This window comes from Bactrocera tryoni, chromosome 4 (genome assembly GCF_016617805.1).
Source record: "Bactrocera tryoni isolate S06 chromosome 4, CSIRO_BtryS06_freeze2, whole genome shotgun sequence".
Taxonomy (NCBI): Eukaryota; Metazoa; Arthropoda; class Insecta; order Diptera; family Tephritidae; genus Bactrocera; species Bactrocera tryoni.
The window spans coordinates 47105456-47126836 of NC_052502.1; the positions used below are offsets into that span (position 1 = coordinate 47105456).

The 21381-nt window shown below is 38.5% G+C and overlaps 1 long non-coding RNA gene across 1 annotated transcript in view; it reads right to left on the bottom strand.

Annotated features, from left to right (window-relative positions):
- LOC120776070 overlaps positions 1–19969 on the bottom strand; it is a 161324-nt gene extending 141355 nt beyond the window's left edge. Inside the window, exon 1 of the long non-coding RNA XR_005705381.1 lies at positions 19161–19969. This is a non-coding gene — a long non-coding RNA (uncharacterized LOC120776070). The remainder of the gene's footprint in view (positions 1–19160) is intronic.
- Between the last annotated feature and the right edge of the window lie 1412 nt (positions 19970–21381).

The following is a 21381-nucleotide window of genomic DNA, read 5'->3' on the forward strand; positions in this document are numbered from 1 at the left end:
AAATACATATAGTATATTACTACGCTAGCCACGGCTAATTACTTTCCCAATAATTTTAACAAAATTACATATTTTTTATTCAAGTGTTAACACAAACGTACATTTATGGAATATTTCTTTCTTAAACAATTTAGAGCTTCCCAAACAAGCAGAACTTGCCATCTGATTTCTCGATCTATTGAATAAATGCGAATGAGAAAATATCAAAAGAAAAAGTCAATTAAAAGGCAAAGATAAGTCGACATAATTTCGTGTTATTTTATAAACTTGTTTTCATCAAATTTTTATTTTACTTTTTCTAGCATAACAATCAGCGTTGATGCATTGGATATCTATTTGATTCAGTTATCAATCTCTAATTAATTGATTAAATTTTATTAACTTATGTATTTTATTTCCACGCACACAAACGAGGAAATTGTAATGTATGGCACAGTTTCGTTGTAATACGCAGTCAACCGTTTAAGCGCCAGAAATTTAAGTGATTGACGGAATTCCAACAGATACCAGAATGCACTCATTAATAGGGTAAATTCGTATTTTCATTTATTGCGGATTATTTACTCAAAGGTTGTGCAGTTTACATTTTTATTGTTATTTAGAAGAAATGAATTCTTTGCTGGGCCACAAACGGAAACCCATACCCCAAACAAATTACACCAGTGTTACAAACTGGTGAAAAGTTTTGGAGGTTAGCTGGCAGGGCATATTTGGTACGTCTAGATATGCTTTTATGCATACATAAATATATTTATTTTTAATTTAATCTACAGCATAAAATACTTTTCATACAAAATAAATTTAATTAAAAATTACAAATTTGCATATAAATTAAGAGATCAAATTTAAACCAAATAGTGCAAATTAAGAAATTGAAAGATACAGTGGGAACTCTTTAATGCAGTAGGTGTTACCCATCTGTTTTAAGTTTTTCCTATGAAAATTTCAAGGAGCTTCGTAACATTTGATGATATCTAATTAGTTACTGACTGTTCCAGACTTGGTTGATGTGTTCTAAGATTAAATTTTTTCAAATTATTGAAATAAATTAAAGTCTGAAAAGAACATGCGGAAGATGCAGTAATTTGTATATAGGCGTATAAAGTAACACAAACCTTCAATTATTGCGATTTCGTAGATAGAACATTCAATTGCAAACGTTCGCAAATAAAGAAAATATTTGGCATATACATACATACTTTTCAAACACACAAAGCAGTGGTCTTATAACAAATAATTGCTCAGTTGCCTTTGATTGATAGCGTTCATATTTTAGCATATGTATTCTAGCATTAGTGGCCTTATATAATAGTAACCTAAAGTATTTATTCTTCAAATTACAAAGATGTTAAAACTGAATGCGATGTTTAAATTTGCTTTTGAATCATCCATTGTATAGGCGCGTATCAAGACATTTGTCGATATGTTGTGTAATTTGTAATATTCCCACTACGGTTTTGTGTTTTATTTATCGTTCTCCGTTCGCAACTGTGTGTAAAAAGATTCTCTCTTATGCATGACGTCAGATGGCTAACTAATAAGTTTCCATTTCATTTATAGTGAGCAACATGCCTTAAGGGGGTATTCTGGTCTAGAAATTAAAAAAATCGACATTTTTTTTTATATTTTCAAAGTTTAACTATTCAAGAATACGATTATGTGTATAAGAGGATTTTTCAAAATTCGACTTATTTTCGGAGATACAGCCAATTTTGTGACGTGGCATCCGTGTTCACTAGAATTGTCTCCTAAACTTTAAACGCGTTTTTCTCAAAACTGACATTTTCGGAACGATACCCACGATTTCTCAGGTTCTATGTACTGGACCGATTTACTTGAAATTTTTTATAGAGTCTTCTCTATAGGCTTGTCTATGGTTGGAACTAGCCCCATCGCCAAATTTTTATTTTTATTATTTTTAAAAAATTCGAAATAGTCAGAAAAAGTGATCCAAAAAAACCTTTTTTTCAGGCAGTCGCCATTTTGTGAAAAAAAATTTTTCCCACTTTTCCGTAAATCCGGCCATTTTTGTTTCAGAAAACTAGGAGGGTTGAAATCATGGGTATGGTCACGTGGAAATTTTTCGAGACACCCCACTTCGTCAGCTTATAATTTTTGAATTTTTTTACTTTTTAATTTTTTTCTGTACTCTCTTCTAAAATTAACAAGTAACTAATAAAAAATGGATAGTAAAATATTAAATGCTTTTTTACGACACTTTAAAAATTACCTGAAATTCATGCTTCTAGACCCGAATACCCCCTTAATACGATACATCTAGAAATAAATTAGATGAATATCATTTTAAAGATCCTCTATCACGTTTCCGATGCTGTATATATGGTTAAAATAGCCCACCCGCGCACGTTCTGTGCTAGTTATCTAAAATCTCAAATTTAATTTGGTGTTTTGTGTTACATTCTCCCAAAAATTAAAACAACAATAAATATTTTAAAATTATCATTAAATAGTTAAAAACCTTGATAAATGCATAATTTTACACAGGAAACCCAACAAATTCTAAAAACTGCATTGAAATTGTTTCGAATTATGGGATAAGGACTTTTATGTAAAATGTATGTTGTACAACTTGTAAATGAATTGTGAATGACCACCATAAACAATAAAGGCAATTATTTTTTTATAAATCTGTATCTCTCGTTGCATAGATATAGTTAGGTTACGTTATATTCTGTTAAGATTTCGTACTTAAAATTTATTTTTTTTTATACGCCATATACATATTATAGTTTTTCTTCTAGTTCGACCGTCATGTAATTACTTTTTCGATTGGCCATTGCACAAAAACCCGTTTGGAACCATTTAAACAAGGCTCGGTACAAGCACAGGTTCGCTTTATGGGTGTCGCACTAGTTAATAAAAAAACACGTAAGCAACCGAACATTTTATACTCTTGCAACTGAGCCAGAGGATCGAAATCCAAACAATTTTATATATACATATCTATGTATATATACATAAATCCTATACTGACAGACACATAGGGTTTGTTAGAAAAACGAAAATCATTATATGTATGTATGTATTATATGGAATTTGAGGTAGTATCGACCCGATTTTATTAATTTTTCCAATGCCACATATTATTAACGAGTAACATACTAAAAAGCCAATCATATAGGACAAAGTAAGCCGGATGTTCGAAAATTATGATATTTGTTATATAGGAGATGGGTCAAGTTTCCCGCTCAAAATTATCTATTTAAGACACAAAGACACACTGTTATGCGTAAAACATTTCTCTCTGCGTAAAACTTTGCTCTCTCATTTTCATTGAGATAACTCACATATTTGTCGATATATGATTATATATTAAGTGTATAGGGGCTAAGATAAGTATTGCCCCGATTCCATCCATTTTTGACATACAGACATACCATTGTCAGAGAAAGATTATCCTTGATTTTTAATTATATATCTCACACCTTGATCAATATTTTTGATCAAAAGTCAACTATAGGTACTGGGGTCGAACTAATCGGTATCTAGGGTCTTGACCCATTTTATTTGGATTTGAAAAATTTTTGGTCCTAAGATGGCATGGATAAGAAAGTGGAATTTGAAATTGTGTTATGTGGGAAGTAGGCGTGGTTCTACTCGGATTTCGCCCGTTTTCGCCCTGTGACATTGTAATATGAAAATAATACCACATACCAAATCGGTTAGACGGGTCCCAACAAACACAAGGAAGGTTCGACGTCGAGAAGCTGCAATCACAACAGACAGCCGAACGATTTTCTACTCGGCTTGCACTCCTGCTCTCTGAGAGCACTAGTCAACAACTCGGTATAAGGGAACTGTGGGACGGCATTTCAAATTCCTTACGTACAGCTGCAACCGATACTATTGGTTTTCGGAAAGAGCAAAAGAACAGCTGGTACGACGAGGAGTGCCGTGTCGCAGCGGAGAGAAAACAGGCCGCCTACCTCGCAACGTTACGATCGACCACTACACTGCGGGATGGGATAGATACCGAGAGTTGAAGAGGAAAGCGAGACGCATTTGCAGACAGAAGAAGAAAAAGGCCGAAATGCGTGAGTACGAAGAGCTTGATAGGCTGGCCGACAGGGGTAATGCTCGAAAATTCTACGAAAAAATGCGGCGGCTTACAGAAGGTTTCAAGACCGGAGCATACTCTTGTAGAGCCCCCAAAGGTGAGCATAGTTAAATTATGGAGGGAACACTTTTCCAGCCTGCTGAATGGCAGTGAACGCACAACACCAGGAGAAGGAGAACCCGATTCCCCAATCGATGACGATGGAGCAGACGTTCCATTACCCGACCATGAAAAAGTTCGAATAGCAATTGCCCGCCTCAAGAACAACAAAGCGGCAGGGGCCGACGGTATACCGGCCGAGCTATTGAAACCCGGCGGCGAAGAGCTGATAAGGAGCATGCATCAGCTTGTTTGTAAAATATGGTCGGACGAAAACATGCCCAACGATTGGAATTTAAGTGTGCTCTGCCAAATCCACAAAAATAGAGGCCCCACAATCTGCGCCAACTACCGTGGGTTAAGCCTCCTAAACATCACGTATACGGTTCTATTGAGCGTATTGTGTGAAAGATTAAAGCCCACCGTCAACAAACTGATTGGACCTCATGAGAGTGGCCTTAGACCTGGCAAATCAACAACGGTTGTGTAAGCTGGCGTTGAGCAATACCAAATGCTTCGCCAGGATCGGGAAGAACCTCTCCGAGCCATTCGATAGCAAACGAGGTTTCAGGCAAGGCGACTACACTATCGTGCGACTTCGTCAATCTTCTACAAAAGTGTATAATTCGATGACATATACTATAACGTTGGCCTTATCAAACGCGCTGTTAGTTCTCCTTTATCCAGGTTGGACAAAAAATCGAAGCAAATAGGTCTGGGAGTGAACGAGAGCCAGACGAAATATTTCCTGTCATCAAACAAACAGGCCTCGCATTCGCGACTTGGCCCCCGTCACTCTTGACAACGTCCGGTGTGTTTTACGTGGGCACCTGCTGACGACAGCCTTACTCCACGGCGCTCAAAAGCACAGCGGATCAAATCAATGCGTTGATCAGCGCTCCTGAGAATGCAAAGCATTTTCAGTACCAATTGGCAGTGTGGAATGGACACACTAACCACCTTGCGGGGTTCGAGGCCCATCTAAAACCTCTGCCGTGCTGTGGGTCCGGCACCCGGTCTGCAATGCAACTCCACATTCAACTGACACAATCAGTTCTTCCCGCGATTTGGGTTTTAACCACAACCACCACGATACTCCCCGAGGGGCCAGTCCGCACGAGCAGGTTGGAGCGAACTCCAAGGGCTCCTGCTCACCGTGGTACCAGAATTAAGTCTCCGGTCAGACCTCGTAGCCGAAACTACTACCAGTTGAGCTTCCATACGGCTCTGGACTGGCGGCCAGGGGTTGGACTCCATACACACATCACTTACACACACCAATCATACAGAAACTAACCCTAATTTCCAGCTAACCGCCTTCGCCGCTTAAATAATTCACGCGCAAACGACCCTAACTGTTCGGTATTCCGACTAGTGGAGATCACACCACTAACATCTAATCGTCCATCAGTCCAGCTAATCCCCATACCACCCAGATCCCTAATGTCCGAGTACATCGGGCACTCTGCAATTAAATGCGACCAGTTTTCTAAGACTGCCCCACAAAAACACCCCGACGTATTCCGATAGGTGCCTCTGATGCAAAATGTGCATTCAGAGGCCCATGCTCCGTAACAGGAAACCCAGACTCAGAAAAATCTGAAGTCTGGCATTCACAACGAACCCCACGTCCCGAATGTACTTTCGTATCGTCACTTGGCCGTTAGGACTATTGTCCCAACGTTCTTGCCATCTACACCTTTTACCTCCTATCATCTAGGAGCCTCTCTGCCCCTAGATATCCTCCCTCTCCACATCATCGTCAGAAATCCAGTCATTCCGCAGCAATGACACACCTCCAAGCCCCTTCTTAACCTGAATGCAACAGCACGCTGTATGACAATCAGGTCAAGAGGGGGTGCACCTAACAAGACTCCGCATCGCATCCGTTGAGACGGTGCGACATACAGGCAAACAAGCAAGCATCATGCAACGCTGGATTGAGAGGAGTTTTTGAGACCCCCAGACAGTCGTGACTGTCTCTCACCATACAGGTGCTTCATAAGTGGCACAGGCCACAAACAAGCCACGATATATGGTGCGGACAGCACGATGCCCGAGACCCCAATCGCTCCTCAAAAACCGTCGTATTTTGCCTACCGTTGCCTGCAGTCGCTCCTTCACATTCGCCAAGTGTGGTGTAAAACACATCCTTTCACTCATGGTCAGTCCCAGATATTTGACTTGCGTCACATACCTGATGCTGACCCCATTCACACGGACAATCGGTGGACGAACCGGTGACAATCTGCCCTTAAGCAGCATTGCGTCACTCTTGACAGTCATAACATCGAAGTCGTAGATAATTTGGTGCATATTGGAATTTTTATTATGTAATACCAACAAAAACGTCGGCCTCGAAATCAAACGCAGAATAACTCTTATCAACAAGTGCTACTTTCCACTAAGTAAACAATTGTTAAAGAAAGCCCTATCTCGACGAACAAAGACCAAATTCTACAAGCCACTCGTCATCCCCGTCCTGTTATATAGTGCAGAGGCATGTACGATGACAACATCTGATAAATCGGCGTTACGAGTTTTCGAGAGAACGGTTTTTTGTGCATTGGCAATGGTAAATACCTTTGAGTTGTACGAGATATACGATGACATTGACATAGTTCAGCGAATTAAGAGATGGATGAAAACACTCCAGCTTTGAAAGTATTCGACGCAAAGGAAGACCTCCACTCTGTTGGAAAGAACAGATCCGTACTCCACTCTTGACAATCCTTTCCACTACCTAATTGCCCCCAATGGAAGACGTTTATTTTTGACAACACTCTCCCCTGTCACCCTGCTTTCAAAACACTTTCCGATATGTGAAACGAAGTTAAGACCTTGATTGCTGCTTGGCTGCCTAAGTTTATATTAGCTCTCGAATTGCTTGCTGGTACAGTGGACGCCTGCTCAGCGGCTTCTCCAATTGCAAACAGCTCTGCTTGAAATACTACAGTGGTTCCGCAGCTTAAAATGCTGCCTTAAGCCGAACTATATTCCCGTAACGTTTCTTTACACTATTTTTGAGTCATCCGTATAATCCATCTTTTTCTATGTTTACTATGAACCTCCTTTCTCAATTGATAGGTGGAATCACTTAGTAGGTGCTTGCTAAACGTCGATTACCCACCGAGCTATGCCCGAAGCTTCTATGCTATGTGTAAATTAACTTTCAGCCATTACTGATGTAGTCGATTCAGCGAGGTCTATAGTTCCTCGGTTAATCGTTACTGCAAGAGCCGCTTTTACTTAGTTACTTCCGGAGCCCCTCTTGTTCTTGTATTGCTCTGTTACTGCTCTGGAGATCGAAGCAGCTATTCTTTCTTTTCCATGTTAATGGAAATGTAAATTCTTAGTTCGAGTCATCATGTACTGTGATACCCCCATGCTGTACAGCTGTATTGGTAATAGACGAGAAGAGGAAGTTTGGCCACTGGCGGCACAACTTGATAGATTGCTGTTCCTACCGGTGATAGCAACTTCGTCCCCCACCGACGTATTGACTGATATCGCAGTTCACTTCTTTCCTTTGTCGATTTCTATGTTGTGTTTTAGAATACGAGGATCTTTAGTTGATCATCTTTTTCTAAGGTTGCATATAAAGCAATCCTTCATTAGAGCATAATTAAGGAAATACATCATCTTTCTCTAGGAGCCGCCCGCCTGCAACGTCATGACTTAGCTAGACCAGAGTCAGCTTGAAACCATGGCATTTCAAGCAGCAACACGCGTGGAGACTACAGCTCAAACGAATTTTTGCGGATACAGTAAGATCAACTAATTTCATTACGTACTAGCTTTTCATCTCTTCATCACTTCAATTTTTGCCCTTCGTAGCTTCACTTTGTAAACGTCAAACGGTTCAGATGACATTTTATCCCCTTCCACAACTAACGTACATATAGAACACAAGCACTTAACTTAATTTCATTAAATAATATGGGAAATGATCCAACTTTGCTGTAATTATCTCCTAATGCACGTTACTATATTATGGTGTCATATTCCTCCAGCTTCCGCACACTCGACTGTTGGACATTGTTACACTTTGGTGGCGATTTATTTCATTACATATTGTCCATAAATAATTGTATATTTTCATTAACGGATTGCAGGAGGTTGTGAGTAAATGTTAACAACAGATTGAAAGATAGACTTGTGTATGTATTGGTACATATAATTTGAGAGACGGCGGTTTTTAGAGTAGATTCCTCATAGCAAAAAACTTGCTAGCTACAAACCGAGGAGTCTGGCAGTGAACATTTGCTCAAAAATATCTTTAGTAGTTCAATAATGCTGTTTAAGCTCATGACGATTATGTTGGACTTAAGTATATTTAATGATGAAAACCCTACTGCGTTTCAAAATCTGATTTCGAATTTCTGAATAACGTTAATAAGTAAAAAACCAACTACAGCAACAAAAAAAATACTAATAAATGGAACACCTTTTGATTATAAATTTTAATTAAAGCTCCTGCTCCATACTCATCTCCGAAATCTTAAAATTTTTTGTATCGCCTCCTAACTTTCCTCCACTTTCACAAATCCAATTCTTCATTCTCATACCACACATTCCCTAATAGCCTCGTATTTATCCATTTTATAACTTTTCCTTTCAGAGTTATTCATTTAATTTGCAATTTGTTGTTTTGACAGAACAATTTCTCTCAATACTCCCACTTCAACCCACGGTGGTTATTAATTGGGTGTTTACTAACTTCATCTATTTAGGCTGACAGTTCCTCCCACTCGCACATTTTTCAGACTCTGTGTATATTTTAAACTATTTTCGGCAGAAGTTTGTAAACATCACACGCCTAGTGCTCACTTAGTACGGCATGAAATTACAGGGATATGCCCACAGCGGTCATTTAAAGTAGCTGACAATTCGTCCCGCAGGAAATCAAACTCGCGTATAATTAATAGTTTTTTAAACAAAAGTTTGAACATTGTTGACGTAAAATATATTAGTTTTTTTCTTGGTGTGTTACCTGTAAGGTTACCTCGCAATATTACAATCGACCACAATACTTGTAGGATGGGAAAGACACCAAGTGTTGAAGAGGGAAACGAGACGCATTTGCAAACAAAAAAGAGGAAGGACGAAACGCGTGAGTAGGAGTAATGCCCGAAAATTCTACGAAAAGATCTGGCGACTAACAGAAGATTTCAAGACCGGGGCATACTATTGTGCACCTCCGAGATGTGATGTAGTGACTGATGCCCAGAGCATACTGAAATTATGGAAGGAACACTTTTCTAGCCTGTTGAATAGCACTGAAAGCATAACACCAGGAGATGGTGAACCCAATACACCAATGGATGTCGATGGAGCAGACCTTGCACTGCGCAATCATGAGGAAGTTCGAATAGCAATTACCCGTCTGAATAACAGCAAAGCAACGGAGACCGATGGATTGCCGGCCGAGCTATTCAAATACAGCGGCGAAATACTGATAAGGAGTATGCATCAGCTTCCTTGTAGAATATGGTCGGACGAAAGTTTGCTCGACGATTGAAATTTAAGTGTGATTTGTCCAATCCACAAAAAGGGAAACACCACAATCTGCGCTAACTACCGTGTGATAAGTCTTCTAAACATCGCATATAAAGTTCTATAGAGCGAAATGTGTGAAAGATTAAAGCGATTTCAAAGCTGCTTTTGACAGCACGAAAAAGAGCTGATTTTATGTCGCTATGTCTGAATTTGGTATCCCTGCAAAACTAATACGGCTGTGTAAACTGACGTTGAGCAATACCAAAAGTTCCGACAAAATCGGGAAACATTTTTCCGAGCCGTTCGATACCAAACGAGGTTTTAAACAAGGCGACTCCTTATCGTGCGACTTCTTCAATCTACTCATGAAGAAAATAATTCGAGCTGTATAGTCCTGAATAGAGAAGGTACAATCTGCTAAAGAGTCTACAGCTACTGGCACATGCCGAAGATATTGATATCATTGGCCTCGACAACCGCGCCGTTAGTTTTGCTTTCTTCCGACTGGATAAGGAAGCGAAGCAAATGAGTCTGGTAGTGAACGAGGTCAAGACAAAAAAGACTGTCAAACAAACAGTCGACGAATTCGTGACTTGGCACCTCACTGTCGACAGTCACGACTTCGAAGTCGTAGATAATTTAGTCATTCTTGGAACCAGTATTAACGTAGTAGCAAGCCTCGAAATCCAATGCAAAATATATCTTACAAACAGGTGCTAAAGGTGGACTGAGTAGGCAGTTGAGAAGTAAAGTCCCCTCTCGACGATAAAGGACCAAACTTTACAAGTCCCTCATCATTCTTGATCTGATATATGGTACAGAGACATGGACGATGACAACATCTGATGGGACGGCGTTACGAGTTTTCGAGAGAGAGGTTCTGCGAAAGATATATGGTCCTTTATCGATACCGCAGTCGAGGGATCGATGAGCTGTACGAGATATACGACGACAATGATATGGTTCAGTGAATTTAGAGACCTGACTTGTCTAATGCAATTAACTTCGAGCGCACATTGAGCAAGCTCGACGCTAGTATTGTCACCCTGTCATGGGGCTATCGGTGTATGCTCACCTCTCGAAAAAAGGCTGCACTTAGTAGTAATGGCCGTAAATTTCTGCTTGCAAACCATTACAGTGATCCGGTAGCCTGAAACTAAAGTTGACGAAGAGGTCCTTAAGGAGAAGAACTTCCAACATTCCCTCTTGGTTTCGACCCAGCTCAGTAAGATTCGAACAAGCTCGCTCCGCTTTCTCTAGCAAGTTCGCCCGACCATTCTGCGGTGTTGTGGTCCAAATGTACACGAATGTAATGAAATAAGGAGAGAATTTGAGTATGTACCTATTAGGAACCAGCATACTTGAGTATTAGAGCTATTCTCGCAACAGAAATTGGGTTTGGCCTCAGAAGGTGGTAAGCATAGTTATTAGTTTTTGGAAGCATATAAATATATGGCACGGAACCGGTCACTCGACCAAGAAGACATAAGATCTTCAAAAAATTATAAGGACACAGAGGTATGCATTCGAAACAAAGAAAGTCAGAGCAGGCCGTTTTACCAGACAAGAAAACATCATTGGTTAACCAAAGTCAAGAGCTTTGCAGTGGTCTTTGAACGAGTTTTTCTCTTTGGTAGTAAATTCGAAACCCCACACCTAAAAAAGGAACTTCGCAGTAGGAGATCTGTAACAAATAATGTCATTAAAGAAACAAGCGATGGTTTTGAGCGAACTTTGGAAAATTGAATGAATGAAAATATGATGGAAACCCTGTATTAATTTAACTCAAACTTTCGCTATCATTTGCATACACCCTCAAATCGGTTAGGAGCAGATTAAGACACGTAACAAAAGAGTAATTTCCCTGCACTTAATCTCAGATATTTGCAAACGATTAAATACAAGACAATAGGTATTTATGCAAGCAAACCTGACTTTAAATAAATTGCAGATACAATAGCAAAGAGACTTGCCATAAAGAACGAGCCTGAGGCAACAAAAGCGGAGGTCGTAACACGAGACAAAGCAACAAATTTGTACTCGCATGCCTACGCTTGCCTTTGGCATTCGCTGAAATTAATTAGCCCAAAGAAATTGCGCTAATAAACTAACAAATTTACGATAGAGGCACATCACAACAAAAGCAATACGAAATACACTTCATTTCAGATGGTTGCGAATAGCAAACGAAGCCAAGAAGTTAACTAACTGCTTTCATTCACACCACCACCATCCCCAAGGGAAGACCCATCTTTTGCAGAATACTAATGAAAGAACAGGCAGAGAAACAAATGTCGCTGCCTTTGGTGAAGTCCTAATACCCGTTTCCCAGCTGTTCGAAGTCGGCAATTGTCATCGCTGCACGTAACGCAAGATGGAATTAAAAATAGCAACAACAAAGACCTTCGAGCGCCTGCTGGACTCCTGCCATTGTCGGATAGTACCTGCCGTCTGCCTCTAGAAGACAACTGTTGCAGTTAAATGTATAACTCAGAGACGACGATGCGAGATGAAAACGAGAAATGGAAAAGGCGAAATGAAACAGCGCATTCCCTAAGCCAAAGAATGCCAAGTGGGTGCGTAAATTTCCGAGAATGGCCGCACAAAACAGCACTTGGCAAGGGGTGCTCAAAATCGCAGACAAACCTGCCACTGAGCCGGCTGAGGGCGCGCACCCACGAGTCGACGGCGCAGAGATTGCCTGGAAACGGCGCAGACTTGCGAGGAAAAATGGCAATCAAATGATTTAAATCACATTTCCGCACATCAGCAACGGCAGCAGGCACTATCTGCGCGAAAAGCAGAGCAACAGCAATAACAACAGCTGGAGTAGAGGTGAGGAAGGAAAAAATCGGCATTGCCAAAGGTAGAAATAACAATTTTCCTACAATTTTGCGCTTTTCCATTAAATGGCAATGAGCAAGGGAAAATGCGTAAAACGTTGCCACATTAGCGGCGTGTGTACGTTGAAAACGTGGTATGTGGTATGTGGCATATGGCATGCGGCATGTGTGCCGTTATCTACATCCACACACAGGCACACACGTACATGTCAATGTGTGTGTGGATCGTTGGTAGCGCGTCATCGAAATGATTGCTTCCAATAGCAACAGCAACAACAAAACAACACAATTTGATATCCCGTTAAGCGCTGCTCGCAGCAGACGTAGCAAATAAAAAGCAGAAGTGAAAGAAGAAGCAGTAGCAGAACGATGCAATAAAATGCAGTTCAATGCAATAACAATCGAAGGGCAAATAAATAAATACATTTTAGTGGCAACGCTTCGGGGAATTGGGCGGCATGGTAAATATTTATGTGGGCAACAGTTTGAGCTTGTATGGCAGAGCAACACATCTTTCTACATATTTGATGGAAGCTAGCTGGTATTTGATATTGCTTACAGCCAATCGGGGAATTTGCGTCTGTGCGCTGATAACTGGGAAATCATTGAAGTCGCTGAGGTGTTTAATGATTTTCTTTGCTGTGGAATCTAACGAAATGCTGGCAGCCATTACAAACATTTCATGTGCCGCAATTTCTTTATCATAGTTCGAATGGTTGAATTTTTAGATGGAGATGGCTTATTGACTTTTATTAATTCATAAATAGTATACATATTTCGTGAATATACTGATACCGAAGTCCAAAAATCTCTTGATAAATAGATGATTATTGCACCGCGATCTCAAGTCTAATGTGCCCTCTCCTAAGTCACAGCGAGCTACCTAGCCCCAGCATATTGCTAAATTCTAATATACTTGTACTTATATACTATCAGAAACATGGATCCAAGTGCCTTTGGCTTGCGTCTGCAGACCACTATGCAGGCAATTAGCAGGAGTTCTGAAGTTTCAGGCTCCCTGTCGCAGAACCGACAACTTGCACAAGAAGCTAGGCCATGTTGTATCAGTGCTTCTTGAGCTTACAGTGGCCAATGTAGAATACAACAAAAAGCCTGAGTTTATCCCCAAAGGGGTTGATTACATATTTAAACCTGCTTACCTCTCTCTGCTTACTTCTTATTCAATGGACTAGCTCCTTTATAGTATGAGAACTCAACGCGATAAAGGGTTCAGGTCCTAACATGTTAGTGGAGGCTGCGGAGCGGGCGAGCTCATCAGCCAGTTCATTCCCGGCTATACTTTTGTGACCGTGTACCCAGATAAGGTGCACTTGTTTACATTCCGATACACTGTTCAGCCGTTCCTTACACAGCCGCTCCATAGCGATTACATCTCATAGGCAGATATTGCTTTAAGTGCCGCTTGACTGTCGCTAAGTATGGTTATACAAGGTCTGTCGCAAAAGAAACAGGACTGTTAAAAAAAACAACAAAAAATTTATATTTTTCAAAAGTTATATTTTTTTATTCAAAGTAGTTTCCTTGTGCTTCGATACAGCGTTTAGCCCGGTCAATTAGCATTTCCAATGAGTGTTTAAGGTCATTTTTCGGAATGCTCTTGAGAATATCGGTCGTCGCCTTTTGGATAGCTGAAATGTCCTGAAGCCAGTGTCCTTTCATGGGCAAATGAAGTTTTCCAAATATGTAAAAATCACAGAGTGCCAGATCAGGTGAGTACGGTGAGTGATTAATGGTTAATGTGGAGTTTTTTGTCAAAAAATCAGTGACAATTGTCGACCGATGACATGGCGCATTATGGAGCAAAAGGCGCTAGGACCCTGACTCACGGTATTGTGGTCGAGCACGACGAATGCGTGACAAAAGACGCTTCATGACACCAAGGTAAAACACAACATTAATCGTTTGGCCAGGTGGGACGAACTCTCGGTGTACAATACCCTCGGGATCGTAAAAAACAAATCAGCATTGTCTTTATTTTTGACTTCTGAAGACGACCGACTTCTGATCGTCCCAGAGGTCCTCACGACCTTCTTGGAATCGCTTAAACCACTCATGCACATTACTACGGGATAGGCACTGATCACCATAAACTTTTTTCATCATTTGAAATGTTTCAGTAAACGTTTTCCCAAGTTTAAAACAAAATTTAATATTTGCTCTTTGTTCAAAATGCATTTTACGACCGATGACCAAAAGCTGCTGTCACTTTTTGATCGATATCATCGATTTTAGTTATCCAATTGACTTCAAATTTTTACGAAATGTCAACAAGAGATCAAACTTTTTATTTCATATACCCGCCAATAGGTGGCACCACCAGAAACAGTTATATTTAAAATGTTCTGTTTCTTTTGCGACAGACCTTGTATATTCGTTGTGATAGCCACGTGGGAGGTTTTTATCTACGCACCGACTTCTGGCAAACACTTCCGCTTGAAAAATGCTCAGAAAACTTCCCATAGCTAGGAAGAGTTTGGTGCTATACCAATTCCCTGCGACTTCGGTATACCACCTGATTGTAATAAGCAGTAGCTCGAGAGTGTAATTATTCCATTCAGCCTTACTGCTAAGGGTTCACCTTCTTGGTGAAGTTTATCCTTCTGATAATGTTGTCCCTTGTGAGAAAAGCCAATGGTATTACACCACTTAAATCTTTCATCCGCAGGGATGAGATTACCTTAGCACTGCCCAGGGGCGGATCCAGAGCAGAATTTTGGGCGGAACTACACAATTTTGTACTTGCAAGTTCAAGTCTTTTTTTCGCTGAGTGTCACTTATGATGGAAATAACGTATAACTTTTAACTTTTGGGGAGGAAATGCTATCGAAGGCTTCTCACTGTCTACGGTGGACAGCAATAATTCGATAACACGGTTTATAAATAGTTTCCGTACAAACTGACTGATCAAAGCTCTTGCAAAGGATCTTTCCAGCGAACAATATATGCCTTTGTTAATGAATTGGCTAGATAGCTACATATTGCTAACACCGATAATACATTTTTTACAGTCGTTCGGAATAAATTTAACTAATTACCCTGATGTGATTAAAAGTTAAATTCAAGCTACTCTATAAGTCGAACAATGATCCGGATACTTTTTTCGGATAAAATTAGAAATTTTTCCGTTTGTCTTCAGTTTTCCAACTAAAATGCTTAAGAACACGTGTCTAACCTCTATAAGAAACGCCGTTAAGCATAGTAATTTGAAGTAATATCCACACACAGTAGTTATTGGGTGTATAATTGTTAAATAAATTGTTGAAATGACACCAAACAAAATGGCGGCAGTTTGAACAAAAAGTATCAAATTGGTCCTTTGTTCGACAGTTTTTCGTAGAAAAATTTGGAAGATTTTAAAAACAAAAAAGAAAATGACGTTAATAATGTGTTTTCCAAGTTGGAACTAGAAAACTTCAAAACTCTTCCTTTGAGAGTGTAAGCCGTTTTGAAAAACACCATTTTAAGAAAAACGCGTTTAAAGATTGGAGTCGCTATGTTCCGCACTCTGTTCCCATTCTACAAGAAGCGCTGTAGCGACCGTAAAAAATTGAATTTCGAGTATATTATCCGATAATGAAACAAAAATATCGATTTTTTTCAAAATTTCACACTGAGACGATTCCATAAAGAATACATCTTTACAAAACTAAATTAAAAAGGGTTTTAAAAACGGCATGAACGAAATTTAATCATAAGATCTTAATCATATCCTGAGATAAACGACGGAAAGTGGAAATGCAAATGACATGGAATGACTCCAATAATTGCAAAATAAAGCCTTAGAGAAGCTCAAACTATGTGTACAAATTTTCGAGCACTACAGCAATAATTCGATAACACTTTTTATATAGTTTTAAAATATTCTGTCAGTGTAAATGAAACCTACCAAATATAATAGCTATAGCTTTATTTTTAACATTTTCATTCACAATTTTCTTATTTATTTCTTCCTTAACTTGCCTAAAAATTCACTGAATATGAGTGCAAAAGCATAATTTGTTGGATACCATATTATTGTGCATCCTTGGTGAAATTCAAATATTACCATAATTTGCACTACCTCTCGTGTTTTGGCAATCCGGAATGAAAAAATAATGACTGGAAACAAAGTTATCAAAAAATGGAAATTACTGTAATGGAAAAAGTAGTCATTACTTGCCGCTGACAAGATACACTTCACTAACTTTTGGAAATATGCCAAGATTCATGCATTAAAATTATGAGTGTTGCAAGTGAAATGCTTTCAATGACAGTGAGCAACATCATTACAATTTTAAGATGTGTAAAACATTTGTCCATATACATTTGTATAAAAATGTGTTACAAACTGGAGTGGATTAACCTAGATCACTACACTAGGGCTAATAATCAAAAATACCGACATGTAAATATATAATATCTGAAGGAATATGTTGGCTGTGTAGAACACTATTGAAAAACTTCATATAATTATTAAAAAGAGTCACGCAGTAGTTGAAAATGATTCTGATTTTTAATAAATATTTAGTAGAAACGTTTTGGAAACTGTAGGCGAAATGTAAACCGATATAAGAAATTAAAAGTCTAAACGTTATTGATTCAAATAATCTGAAAATTTTTATTTTTCGCCTGGTTTTAAACAACTATATTTATACTCTTGCAACCTGTTGCTACATGGTATAATAGTTTTTTTTCACCTACCGGTTGTACGTATCACGAAAAACTAAGTGAGATAGATATAAGGTTATTTATATATAAAAACAACTTTGTTGCGAGAGTATAAAGATCAGGAAAACAAGACGAGTTGGAGGCCGAGTGACTGTCTGCCCCTTCGTCCGACCGTCCGTCCGTGCAAGCTGTAACTTGAGTCAAAATTGAGATGTCTTCATGAAACTTGGTATGTGGGTTCTTTGAGCAAAAAAAATGACGACGTCGTATGACCACGTCCCATAAAACGCCATTAACCGAAAACTTATTAAAGGTCATAACTAAGCACTAAATTAGAATATAAAGCTGTAATTTGGTACAGAGGAGTAGAGTAGCAAGGGGCACCTGTGGGTAAATTTTTTTTAAAAAGTTGACGTGGCCCCGCCATCTAACAAGTTTAAAGTACACATTTCTTATACCACTTCAGCTACAACAAACAAATGTGCTGAGAACATATGCTATAAGAATTTCTACCGACAGTGTGAAAATGGATGGAATCGGAAGTTGACCCCTGTCACTACCTATATAACGGTACTGTTCCACACTACGAAAAGCGCAATAAATCAATAACTAAATACGTTAGAGGCATTAGATTTTACCGCCGAGATGGTATGGGAGAGCTTTGTGGGAGCCGGAGAGAAAATGAGACGATGGGCGTGTCACCGCCCACTTTATTGTGAAATCCCATATCTCGGGATCCAACTAACCGATTTTGACAGAATTTATGTGGCATTCTTCTTAAATTCTAATGTCACATTTTGGATGAAATCGGACAACATTTACGTGTACTTCCCATATGACATATAATCCACATGATTCGTGCAGTTTCCAGTACTCAAATCAAGAAGCAATTAATATAACGGGATAAAACTTTTCACGAGTAATGACCCTAGTGTGTGCCACTTTATGACCAAAAATTGTTGAGATCTAATAAAAACTGTTCAACTCCCTTGAAATATATGTATGTATGTAGGTGCCTGTAGTTGACTCTTAATCGAAAATGTAGGTCAATGTGTGATACATACTTGTATAATTGAAATTAGAGGATAATGCTCTTCTTATAATGGTATGTCTGTATGTCAAAAATGGGTTGAATCAGACTAATACTAATACTAATACTTCCCTTAGTCCCCATATATCTAATATAAAGTTAATCAAAATTCCGGGTGAGTTTGAGTGAGTTTAAAATAAATAAATTTGAACGAAAACTTGACCAAGCCTCTATATAACTAATATCAGAATTTTCGAAAATCCGACTGACTTTACTCCATGTGATTGGTTTTTTAATATGTGACATGTTTATAATGTATGGTATTGGGAAAATAGGATATATCTATACAATTGGAGTCTATACTACCCCAACTCCCATATACTGCACATAATAAGTTTCGTTTTTCTAAGAAACCTTATGTGTCGGCAGTTTATGAGTTACATGAATATATAAAATTACTTGCATTTCGAACCTCTGGTTGACCTTTTACGCCTTAAAGTAATTCCCTGTCGTTGATTCTTGCAATTTGCAAGAGTATAAAATGTTCGGCTGCACCTGAACTTAACCATTCCTTACTTGTAGTAAGTAGATCTATTTTTAACTTTTAAGCTTCAATAGATTTAAAGCGTGCTTTTTAGTTTAATTAAAGTATACTTATTTAACTTTCAAGCATAAATAAATACAACTTTTTCCAAATTTATAAAGTCAGTGAACAGTTTATTTTATGACGCTTTCCAAATAATTTATTTAAGAAAAATTTCAAAATTAATTTAAATAAATTTAAAAAAATTTAAAATTTATTTTAAATTTTATTCTAATTTTTTTCAGCAATTTTGAAATTAAAAATTGAACTATTGAAAATATGCAAATAATGAATTCTTAAAATATATTTAATTTACTTAAAAAATACAAAGCAATTTGTATACAAACACCCTGTACTTACCTTTAAGGTGTAGAGCAAAAAATTGATTACTCTCCTGAGCTGTTAGTATTTGTTGGTTTATACAAACGACGTTGTTGGTTAATTAGAAAACGATGATAGACGAACACCGAAAGAACGAACGCTTCACTTCATATTTGACGAAATATATTTAAAATGAAATTAATTCGCTAATTCACTACAGCACTATTTATGATATTTAAAAATGATATATAATATTCGATTTCCACTCACTTCACTATTAACACCATTAACAAACATAAACATATCATAGAAAACTAAATTGACTTTGCACACACACTATTTTATTTCACTTCACACATATTTTTGCTTTTACTAGAGCACTTGCAACTTTTCACTGAATTTAAGTTTCCATTTAAACTGCACAACTCTGACTTAAGCTTTCAAATTAAACAAAATAATAATAAAAAGCACTTTTACTATAAATTTCTTACGCGTTTATTACTATTTTTCCCGCAACACGAACCGACGCGCAATTTGACCATTGACCGATCGCGATTGAAAAATTCCAATTGACTGCCGCTGAGCAAATGTATAGAGGAGAGTGTGTATAGTTCTCCACGACAGCAGTGATGCTGTTGCGTTTGTTGTATGTTATGGAGTCTGAGTGTTGAGAGGGCGTCCATTGTTTTTGTCCACCTTCGTTTGCCTTATGCACATCGCAGCATAGCGAAGAGGTAATGCACTCGCCTACTACATTACTGTAGATGTGGCTTCTCCTTGCAATGTTGTTTGTGAATTAGCAGCAATTAGGCCATAGAGATGTCAGATGAAAGAACTCGCATGCGATTTTTTATAAACTCTGAAAATATTTTAAAATGCTTATTGAATATAAAATGCAAAAAAATAAAGTGCTTTGAAAAGAGATTACATTAAATAATATTGATTAAATTAACATTTCTTTTTAAAAGTACTCTAACAAAGCAGGAAAAGAACAAATCTTTATGCTGACCTTTAATTTTCACTTTCTATTTATGTAAGTATTTTATAAATAACTACAACGTTCATAGGAAAAACGGCGGGTTGAGCATTAATTCATATTATCTGCACCCAAAACTAAAATATGAAACAAACATGGCAGAAAGCACATACTGCTAGTAGACCAAATACATAATTTTTGAAAATGAAAAATCAACATCAAACTAAAAAAGTGAAAAATAATTATTTATGTAAACTGACAGAAATACTGACTCAAAATATTATTGTAGACCAAAAGCGAATATTCGATATTAGACAACTCACTATACACCATGTTTCAAGCCAGATAATAAATATACCCTTCATCATTTTTGTTTTTAATGTAACCAAATTATTCTAATAATTTAATATGTTAAGTACATAGGTTAGATTAGGTTAGGTTAAACCGTTAGACAATAAGCCACGCATAGAACAGTTTTGGTCCTTTGCGATACCAGATGGAGTTCAGTTCCTAGCTCATTAGAAGCTTACAGCAGAGTCTTGTCAATGTGGGACAAGTGCACATGATATGCTCCACTATTTCTCTGCTCTAAACATTTCCTGCAGTCTTCTTGTGCCACCACCAGACAGTGACGAGTTAGTATTCCCATCATACACCTACAGTCTCTTCTATCGAGTGTCAATAGGAATTTTATGTAATTTTTGCAAGGAAACAAAAAAGTCCTGGGGTCCACATCTGGGCTGTAGGGCGGCTGGGGAAGCATTGGGATGCCGGCCTTTGTTAGTTGACTGTTCGCAAGAGAGGCGGCGTGAGCCGGGGCGTTGTCCTGGTGCAACTTCCAATCGGCTGCGATGTCTTATCGATCCCGATTGACCCTTCGTTTGAGTCTCTTGAGGACTTACACGGAAAACTTGACGATGACGGTTTATCCAGGAGGAACGAATTCATGGTGGTCGATACCTTTGATGTCAAAAAAAAAACAATGAGCATCGTCTTCACTTTGGATTTGCTCACTTATCAGCGACCTCTTCCCGGCCCTCCAAAAAGGCCTGGTGCCACCGAAACACACCACTTCTTACTGAAGCAGCATCTCGGTAAGCCTGCTTGATCATATCAAACGTCTCTGTTGCAGATTTACCGAGTTTCACACATAATTTAATCGCGTTCCTCAGCTCTAACGAACGCTCCATTTTTGGCTTACTCCACTCACAGAAACGCGTCACGCGAAAATGTTTGTCCTCACTCTCCAGGTGTTCGGAGACAACTGACCAGCCGTTCGTTCTA